A 10,906-nucleotide genomic window follows, 5' to 3' on the forward strand; every position below is an offset into this window, starting at 1 on the left:
TCAAGGCAGGTCCGGGCAGGAATGGGGCCCATTGTCTTTCTGGAAGCAAGATTAAGGTCAGATTCCTGAGTCAAATGAAGAAGTCAACACAGTTTGGTAACTGCTCTCCTCCTCTTCTCCATCCCCAGTTCTTCAGCCCCTGCCCTTCCCATGAGTGGATGTCGAAGTGGTTCAGAGGCAGAACCATGGTGCTGTTCAGTGCCAGGAAGGTGGTGGGGGTGGGGAGGCAAATCCTGGCAGCGCTGCCTGCCTTCAGTGGCCCCCACCTTCCTGTCCTCTGTGCTCTGCACCTGCCTGTGGACCATGGGGTCATCCCAGGCAGGCAGGAGGCAGGACAAGCAGGTGTGGGATGGCTCTTCTTCTTTTTTTAAAATCTCATATTTATCATATATATATTTTTACTGTTGTAAGGAGCGCATAACATAAAATATTGCCCCATAACCATTTGTAAGGGTCCAGTATAGCAACGTTAGCCACGTACATATGGTGGAACAGGCCTCTAGAACTTTTTCATAACTGAAGCTCTGTACCCCTTAAACAACAACCCATCTTCCCTCCTGTCTCCCAGCCCCTCGTAACCACATTCTACTTTGTTTCTATGCATTCAGGTCTTATTTCTATTAAACCACCCAAGAGTCAAAGTAGCCTATCTTTCTCCAGCTTTACTGAGCTATAACTGACATAGAATATTATTTTATGATAAAAAATAGTTTTTGTTTTATTAATTTTTCTTTACAGAAAACAGCGTGTTTTTGGTTCTTTCCCCCCAGCTTTGTGGAGGTATGATGGACAAGCAAAAATTGTACATATTTAGGTGGGACGGTGAGATTTTTTTAAAGGTATACGATGTGGTAATTTAATATGCATACACATTGTGAAATGATCACCACAATCAGGTTAATTAACATATCTGTCACCTCACATGTAGCCCTTTGTTTTATTTTTTATCTATTTTCTTTTTTTTTCAGTATTTTTAAAATTTAAATTCAATTAATTAATTAATTAACATACTGTGTATTATTAGTTTGAGGTGGAGGTCAGTGGTTCATCAGTCTTGTGTAACACCCAGTGCTCATTATATCATATGCCCTCCTTAATGTCCATCACCCAGTTACCCCATGTTTATTTATTTTTGAAGATTTTATTTATTTATTTATTTTAGAGAAAGAGAATGAGAGGGAGGGATTGAGCTAACCGGGAGAAGGGCAGAGCAGGTTCAGTGCTGGGCACAGAGCCTGATGTGGGGCTCAATCTCACGACCCTGAGATCATGACCTGCACCAAAACCGAGAGTTGGATGCTTAACTGACTGAGCCACCCAAGTTCCCCAGTAGCCTTTGGTTTTAGAAGCTCTAGCATGTTCAAGGTATTCTGCTAAGACCTGTATGTTGTGTTATCTTATTTACCTCTTCGTATATATTACCCACGTACGTCCTTTATCTTGTTTCGTTTACTCCCCACACCGATCTGTGAATTAGGCACCACTCTTATGCCTATTTTACAGGTAAGGAAACCGAGGTACAGAGTGCAATAAACTTGTCCAGTACTGTGTTAAAGACTATACCAGTGGCTGTCAACCAGCAGTGATTTGGGGTCCCCATCCCGCCCAGGGAACATTTGACAATGTCTGGAGACAGTTTTTGGTTGTCACGTGATGTTGGACATGTTGCTACTGGCATCTAGTGGGTAGAGACCAGGGATGGTGCTATGCGCCCTACAATGTACAGGACAGCACCCCCAGTCCTACCCCTGACAAAGAATTACCGAGCCTGAAATGTCACTAGTGTCCAGGCTGAAAACCCTGCTGTGTACAGTGATCTACTTTAATCCCTACAACAACCCTGGTGAGAAAGTTGAAGTTCACAGGGGTGAACTCATCCACCCAAGCACTCAACTGGTCAGGGGCAGACCTGGGGATCGAAGCTGCGTGTGTCTAATTCCTAAGCCAGTGCTTTTAACCACACAGGTAGACCGCTCCCCAAAGGTGTTGGTATGCTGTATTTCAGGGGTGGAGAAGAGGCGTGGGCTTGGGACGTCAGATGTGGGAGCGCTGTTATCAAGATGTGGCTCTCACAATGGGTGAGCTACAACTTGGGGTCTTCTGTGGGACACAGTGTTGAATGTGGGGGAGCCGTGTTCCTGCTTGACACCAGGGGGAGGGCACATCAGCACTAAGCACCTTCTGAAGGGAGGACATCCCATAAGTGGATGTGGTTGCAAACTCATTCATTCGTTCATCCATTCGTTCATCCATTCCGTGTTTATTGAGCATCGACCCTGTGCTTGGTGCTGGTGATATGATGGCAAAGGAGGCAGGCCCATTGGCTAGCCCACTGAACATATACATTCAAGTGGGGAGATGGACAGTATGCCAACTGACAAACTCCTAGATCAGGTAGAATGTGATTAGCACTTTGAAGAAGATAAACAAGGTACTAGATGAAGGATAATGGACTGGTAGATATTTTACATGGGGAGTCAGGGAGGCCTTCCTGAGGTGGGACCATGTCAACCATATGAAGGCTGGGAAGGAGCTGGGGAAGGTAACTTCAGGCAGTGGGAATGGTGAGGATAGAGATCGTAAACCTGAAGCGTTCTAGCAACATGCAGAGGATAATCTACGGGGCTATTCAAAGTGCCAGTCTGTGGCTCTGTGCCAGCCAATGACATGGTAAGGAGCTTATACCAGAGTGCACAGAATGGAGTTCTTGATTCCCTGAGAAAGTCTTGGTGTCAATAAGACGTCAGTAGAATGTAGTCGTATGTTTTAATGATGTGGCTGATGAACATTCTGGACCAAGCTTCTTATCTCATCACAGACTGGTTACATTTTATGGAAGGGAGCCGGTCTGAGGACCATGCACCGAATAGTCCCGAAGGAGCCGATGGTGTTCCAACCAGATCCCCTCAGTCCATCCAGGTGGTCATGGCTTCCTGTGTCTTCCGAAGAGTGTTCTCCAGCCCTGGATGGGCACCTGACGGAGCACTGGGCAGTTACGTCCCCAGAATGATGCTCAACAGTGAGGGGTGGGACATGGTGGATAAACTCCCCACCTTCCTCACTCTGAGCTGGGATGACTCAGAGGCATGTCCACACAGAGGGTCCCCAGCAGAGCTGAGCCCCAGTTGTTCACAGAGGTAATGCACTCATTAATATGCCCTATTACACTTTCCCACTCTTCACCATGCTGCCTGGGATCTTCTCTCAAATGATCTACTTGAACCAAAATCCTTGTCTCAAGGACTGCTTCTGGGAAAACCGTAGTAGGGAGTGTGGCTGAGCTATAATGCGCAAAGGGCAAACGATGGCAATGGAGGTCAGATAGCCGTGCGGGACAGATCATGCAAGGCTTTGTTGACCATGGTAAGACACTTGGACGCCCCTCTAAGCATGTGGGGTGCTACTGAAGAGCTTACGCAGGGGAGAGATATTACTTTGATCTGTTTGTAATTCGAAAAGCTCCTTGGGTTGCAATTTGTGTAATGGATTGGATAGAGCAGGAGCAGAAGCAGGGGACCAGTGAGGCAACTGTTTGCCGCAGTCCAGGGAGGAGCTGGTGGTAGGTAAGGGGTGGTGGTCCAGATCTAGGCACGTTCATAGGTCTGAGATCTATTTTAGGGATAAACCAATAGGACTTGATGGTGGATGGACTATGGGGGCAAAGAAAAGTCAAGGATGACACCTTGATCACTTGATTCCCAGTGTGGACTGAGAGAGCTGGGGGGGTGGATTTTGCCACAAAAGGCAATTGGGAAGACTGGCGTGTAATACTGTGTACGTTTAAGGTGTGAGGCGTGATGACTTGATGCATGTGTGTACTGTGGAATGATCACCAGACTGAGTTTAATGGACGTCCATCATCTAGTTACAAATTGTTTTTCTAGTGATGAATATGTTTACCATCTACTTTCCTAGCAACTTCAAATACACAATACAGTGTTGCTGACTGCAGTCAGCCTGCTGTGCATCGCCTCTCCGAGACTTGTTTATCTTATAACTCACCGGAAGTTATGGGGTGGTCTCTCACGGTTTTGATTTGCATTTCCCCGATGATGAGTGATGTTGAGCACCTTTTTACATACCTGTTGGTCATTTGTGTATCTTCTTTGGAAAGATGTCTGTTCAGATCCTTTGCCCATTTTTAAAAAATGGGTTATTTGTTTTTTTGTGGGTTTTTTTTTTGCTATCAAGTTGTATGACTTTTTAATATATTTTTGATATTAATCTCTAACCAGGCATATGGTTTGCAAATATTTCTCCCATTCTGTAGGTTGTCTTTTCATCTTGTTGATGGTTTCCTTTGCTCCTTTGATGTAGTCGCACTCATTTGTTTTTTATTTTGTTGTTTGTGCTTTAGGTATTGTGTCAAAAAAATCATTGCCAAGACCCATGCCAAGGAGCTTTCTTCCTACTTTTCTTCTTATGGTTTCTAGTCTTACATGTCTCTAATCCTTTCCAAGTTAATTTTTGTGAGTGGTGTAAGATGGGAGTCTAGTTTCTTTTTTTTTTTATGTGACCATCCAATTTTTCCAGCATCATTTTTTGAAGAGAAAATGTCTTTTCTCCACTGGGTATTCTTGGCTACCTTGTCAAATATTAGTATATGCTTGGGCGTGAGGGCTGTTAAGGACACAGTGGTGGCTATCCCTGTGGCACCCTGGAATTGGTTTCAGGCTTCTATACTCAGAGGGACTCAGGAAAAAGGAAGCTGCTTATTAGAAATATCTCAGTCTTGGAGCAAGACCACCTCCTTGCAGTGTGGTGTCTGAAAAGGCTGGGCTTCATGCCTGAAAAGGGAATCAACTATACCCATACTCGGCTGGAGAAGTTTCAGAAGACTGGGCACCTGAACTGTGAGATATGGGTCTACGGGCCCTCAGCCCTGTCCTTGGGACCCCCCTCCCTGCTTGTTCTAGAGCGGTATTGCCAAGGTTGGGAAAAACCGCCATTCTTGTACATTTCTGCTGTGTATGTAACATAGTATTACCTCCTTGCAGAGGAATTAGGCCCTGTCTTTTGAAATTAAGAATATGCACCTGTTCTGGGAAGAGAAATTGTTGGGGGGAATTTATCCTACGGATGCCTTCCCATGGGTACAAAATGACAGCAGGGCAAGGATATTCTTTAAAAAGCTCCCAGCCAAGTTGTTGCAAAGGTCACAGATTATTCAGCAAGATGATAATGGTTGTAATTTTTGTAAGTGATTAATTATAACTTGTTTACCATAGTTAAAAAGGTATAAGTGTTTGCATTGTCTAAGCACTGCATGGCATTTGGTAAACTTCGGGGATTATCTTGGGCCCTGGTGTATGCGTATGCAGGACTTGCTGGTAGACAGTGCCCTCTGGTGGTCAAGTGGCCAAACTGCATGGCATCTGATCCATCTCCAGTGGCTGTCGTACCAAGTACCGCAAACTGGGGGCTTAAAACCACACAACCGTATTCTCTCCCAGCTCTAGAGGCCAGAAGTACAATATCGAGGTGTTGACAGGGCCATGTTCCCTCTCAGGGCTCCAGCAAAGAATCCTTCCTTGTCTCCTCCTGCCGACAATCCTCGGGGTTCTGTGGTTTGTGGCTACAGCATTCCAATCCCTGCCTCTTTTCCTGTGTGCCTGCCTGTGTCCTCTTCCCTTCTTATCAAGATACCAGTCGTTGGATTTAGGGCCCTCCCTGATCTAGCGTGACATCATCTTTACTAATGACATCTGCATAGACCCTCTTTCCAAAATAAGGTCATGTTCTGTGGCTGCAGGTGGACATGAATTTTGAGGGGACACTATTCAACTCCTACAGAATCTTTCCTTAACCGTTCTATTGATTCATTTCAATTACTCTAATAAATGACTTAGTCCCGAGCTGTTTCTTATGAAGAAGGATTCTTGCCTGCATACATAACACTAGTTTTCTTTTGCTATAATTTGTTCTGATATGCACACTTTTTTCTATCACTGTGGAAGTTATATCTGCTGTCTTTACTGTTGTTTTTTTATGGGGTATTAGGTATCTCTAAGGAGCTTAACTGGACTGTTAACTTTCTCTTCTCTGCCTTCCTCCCTGGCTTCTGAAATGAATGACTGCTTATCTGCTGAGTTCTTGCCCAGAGCCAGTTGCTGCTTTCAGTGCTTCACTCTGCAACCCATCCCATTATCACACAAGGCTTGTTGCATTGTAACGTCAAGCTTGGGGGAACCCTTTTGAAAATAGACTTTATGGGGCGCCTGGGTGGCTCAGTTGGTTGGGCGTCCTATTCTTGATTTTGGCTCAGGTCATGATCTCAGGGTCCTGAGATCAGTTCTGCTCCAGCTCCGTGCTCAGCAGTGAGTCTGTCCCTCTCTCTCCCCCTCTGCCCCTACCCCTGCCCCCCGCCCCGGCACTGCCTTGCACAGGCTCTCTCTTGCAAATAAATAAATACATCTTTAAAAAAAAAGACTTTAAATCATCTAGGTAGTCATGCTGATTTTCTTTCATAGCTGTCTCTGTGCTTTCTGCTCCTCTTTGTTTCAACTGGTGATGGCTATGCTCAATTATCAGTGGTCTACAGAAGAAAAGACTATTTAGCAATCATTTTCCAGACCTCACATTCCTTGGAAAAGAATCTGTGCTGCTGTCAAAAGATGTATTTATCTTCTGCTATTTGGCAACTCTTGTTCTTTGAACCTTCCCTTTTAAAAAAAAACAGGTTTGAGATGTAATTCACATACTGAACAACGTATGCGTTTAAAAGCCTACAGTTCAATGGTTTTTAGTATGTTCACAGAATTGTGCAGCTATCGCCACAATTTTAGAATATTTTCATCGCCCCTCCAAAAGAAGCCCTGTACACAGTAGGAGTTACACCCAGCCTTAGGCAACCACTAAACCTAATTTCTGTCTGTGGATTTGCCTGTTCTGGACGTTTCATTTGAATGGAGCCATAAGATGTGTGGTCTTTTGCGACTGACTTCTTTCACTTAAGATAATGTTTCAGGGTTCATTTGTGTTGTACTGACTTTTGAAGTTCACATTTAGCAAGTCTGATTTTTTTTTAAAAGATTTTATTTATTTATTTGACAGAGACAGAGAGAGAGGGAACACAAGAAGGGGGACTGGGGCCCGATGCGGGGCTCCATCCCAGGACCCAGGGATCATGACCTGAGCTGAGGGCAGATGCTTAACTGACTGAGCCACCCAGGTGCCCCTTGATAAGATTTTATAATGAACTTTTAGTTCATAGAAATATTTATCTTTAAAAGTATTAATTGCATATAATAAAGGTGATACGATGAAGACATTACAGACTTTGGCTTTCAGAATAAATTTTTCAAAAGTACACATGTGACTATTTTGTCAGTTTTTTCAGAATTTTAAATAAAACATTTCAATATTCTAATTTGCTCATCTATGCTTAATTTAAAAAAAATGATTCGTGGGGCGCCTGGGTGGCACAGCGGTTAAGCGTCTGCCTTCAGCTCAGGGCGTGATCCCGGCGTTACGGGATCGAGCCCCCACATCAGGCTCTTCCACTGAGCCTGCTTCTTCCTCTCCCACTCCCCCTGCTTGTGTTCCCTCTCTCGCTGGCTGTCTCTATCTCTGTCAAATAAATAAATAAAATNTAAAAAAAAAAATGATTCGTTTTGAAGTGTTCTGAAGAAGTGGCTGATGTAAAACTTTTTTTTTTTGGAAATACCAAATTCGTGACACTGTCAATATCTTCAATCCCTCAAATACTTTGTATCTAAATAGAATTTGACAGATATAGTTCCCCTTACCAATTTTAATTTTACAGTTAAAGCTATGGTTTGGTAACTTATTGCTGCATAGCGTATTACTCCAAAACCCAGCGGTTTAAAACAAGAAGCATGTGTTTTCTCACAGCTTTCGGAGATAAGGAAAAAAAAAATTTAAAAAAATTTTAAAGCAGGCTCCACACCCAGCACAGGGCTTGAATTCACAACCCTGAGACCAAGAGCTGGAGGCTCCACGAACTTGCCCACCCAGCTCACCCCCTCCGGAGGTAAGGAACTTGGGCGTGGCTTTGCTGGGTGCTTCTGGTTGAAGGTCTCTGACGAGGTTGAAGTTAGCGTCAGTGGGGGCTGCCGTCATGCAAAAGCGTCAGTGGGGGCTGCCGTCATGCAAAGGGCTGGAGGATCCCTTCCAAGATGACTGACTCATCGGCCTTTGGTTGGAGGCCTCAGTTCTTAGCCAAGCGGACTCTTCATAGGTAGCTTGAGTGTCTTCAAGGTCAGCAGCTGGCTTCCTCCAGAGTGAGGGATCCAGGACACAGGGAGAAAGAAGCCAAAATGTCTTCTGTGGTCTCGGTTCACAAGTTACATGTCACTACTTTGCCATGTTGTCTGGTTGCACAGACCACTCTGATCCGGTGTGGGAAGAGCCTCCACGAGGGTATTAATAATAGGCAGGGGTCACGTGACACTCCTGGCTGGCTCCGCTGGAAACGTCGTCTGACTGCCCGGATCGACAGGGTCCAAAAATAATTTGAAGTCGCTCATTAGGCAGTAAATATTAGGTCAACTCTGGGTGTGTTTTAACTGGTATCCTTACACCTGAACTTAAAGAATATTGCATGGACCACGTGAAAATATATTTTATATGCGTGTGTACGCATATATGAATGTATATTGAAAAAGTTTGCCTATTTAAAGCGAAACTGCAACTTTTGAACAAGTTTAGATATTGTGTACTAGCGATCACTAGTCTAATAAATTGAATCCTAAGAAAGAATTAGTAGATGCTTGAGGAGAGCCTTCATTGTTATTTTGAAATAAAACTGTGCTGTGTCCAGGATGGTAGCCACTGACTGCACGTGGCTATCAACACTTGAAATGTAACTAGTCTCCATGCAGATGTGCCATAACGTTCAAGACTTAGTTAAAAAAATTGTAAACGATCTCACTAATATTTTTCCTACTCATGACATGTCACAACGATGGTATTTGGGTTGTGTTGGGTTAAATAGATTCAAACGAATTGTACCGGTTTCTTTTTGCTCTAATGTAGCTGCTACAAAATTTAAAGTTACATGTACTTGCATTTGTGGCTCACAGTCTGTTTCCTTTGGGGAGTGCTGATTTGAAATGGAAAAGTGTGGCTGGATTTAAAATCCTTTGCCAGGATCACAAGAAAACATTGATCTGTGAATAAAAACAAAGCTGCGAGATTTAAAGAATGGATCATTTCCCTGAACTCTGCATTAAAGAGATTGAATTATCTGAAACCTGGTTAATGGCAAGAACAGAGCATTTTTGGAAAATGGGGAAACAGTCTCCTGTTTGTTACTGCCTACTTGTTTTTTTTTTTTTTGTTTTTTTTTTTTTTTAAGATTTTATTTATTTGAGAGAGAGTGAAAGCAAGCATGGCAGGGAACAGGGACAGAGGACGAGGGAGAAGTAGACTTCCTGCTGACCAGGGAGCCCAAAGCGGGGTCCATCCCAGGATCCTGGGATCATGACCTGAGCAGAAGGTAGAGAGATGCTCAGCCGGCTGAGCCATCTGGGTGCTCCTGTTACTGCCTACTTGTGCAAATGAAGCTGTCCATCAGTGGTAACTCTAAAAAAAATGGGAAGAGATCGTCTTTAGAAAGTCCTCTTGGTCAGGGATCGCATACCCACTTGGTCCTCATTATTCATGAACCCCTGTTTGTCAGTTTGCCCACTTGCTAAGATTCGTCTGTAACCCCCCAATCGTTGCTCCCAGGGCTCTCACAGTCATTGCCTAGATGAACAGAGTGGCAAAGTATTTGAGTCGTCCAAAGTGCAGGTTTCCATCTGAGGTGAAAAAAGTGACACTCTGCCTTCTTGTTTCTTCTCTTGTACTGTATACGAGTGTCCTTTTTGTGGTTTTTTTAGTGACCTCTTTTTTCGCATGTATGCTTTCATTGGTGATTCTGCTGTTGGAAATGGCCCAGGAGTAGAGCTACAGTGAGTGTCTTAAGCCTGGGAAGGCTGTGATGTGCTTTATGGAGAAAATCCATGTGTTAGATAAGCTTCCTTCAGGTAGGAGTTTGTAGGGAAGGAAAAATAATTGTTCCTCTACCCTTTTGTTCTTAGCTGAGACCCCTGTAATAAAAGATTAACAAGAGAAAAACACATTGTTTATTACCATTTAATTTGCTTTGCTTTGTTTCTATTGAGGTCTGGTTGACACACAATGTTCCATTAGTTTCAGGTACAACAAGTCTAGAGTTGTGCTGTGCTCACCGCAAGGGTAGCTGCCAACTGTCACCATAGGATGCTATTACAATGCCACTGACTATATTCCCTATGCTGTACCTTTTATCCACATGACTTATTCATTCTGAAACTGGAAACCTGTACCTCCCACTCCCCTTCACCCATTTTGCCCACCCCCACCCCCTCCCCTCTGGCAACCAGCAGCTTGTTCTCTGTGTTTATGGGTCCTTGTTCGTTTCCTCATTTGTTTTGTTTTTTAGATTCCACATGTAAGTGAAATCGTATGGTATTTGTCTTTCTCTGTCGGACTTACTTCCCTTAGCACAATACCTTGCAGGCCCATCCACGTTGTCGCAAATGGCAAGATCGCATCCTTTTTTATAGCTGAGTCAAACAGAAGTTTATTAACACATCTACCTCGTGTATAGGTGGGAGATATCCAGGGAGCTATGAGTAACTTCCCTGTGGCTTAGAAGTCAGGATTAAATGCCATCTTCATAGGGGAAGGAGAGGGGATGTGGATCTCTTGGGGGACAGCAAATGTTTTTTAGGAGAGCAGAAGGGGCCCTCAGAAGACTAAATGAGAGGTCGACAGTTCCGGACAGAGTGTGTCTGGGTGTAGTGCCGGCTTCTAGTCTCATCTCCTGTGATGAGAGTCCATCTTTCCCTGCTGAAGACACTCCCAGGAGGGGATTGATGACGACCCCGAGGTCCTTCGGAGGAGCTGTCTTCAGGCA

This window comes from Ailuropoda melanoleuca, chromosome 1 (assembly GCF_002007445.2).
Source record: "Ailuropoda melanoleuca isolate Jingjing chromosome 1, ASM200744v2, whole genome shotgun sequence".
Lineage (NCBI taxonomy): Eukaryota > Metazoa > Chordata > Mammalia > Carnivora > Ursidae > Ailuropoda > Ailuropoda melanoleuca.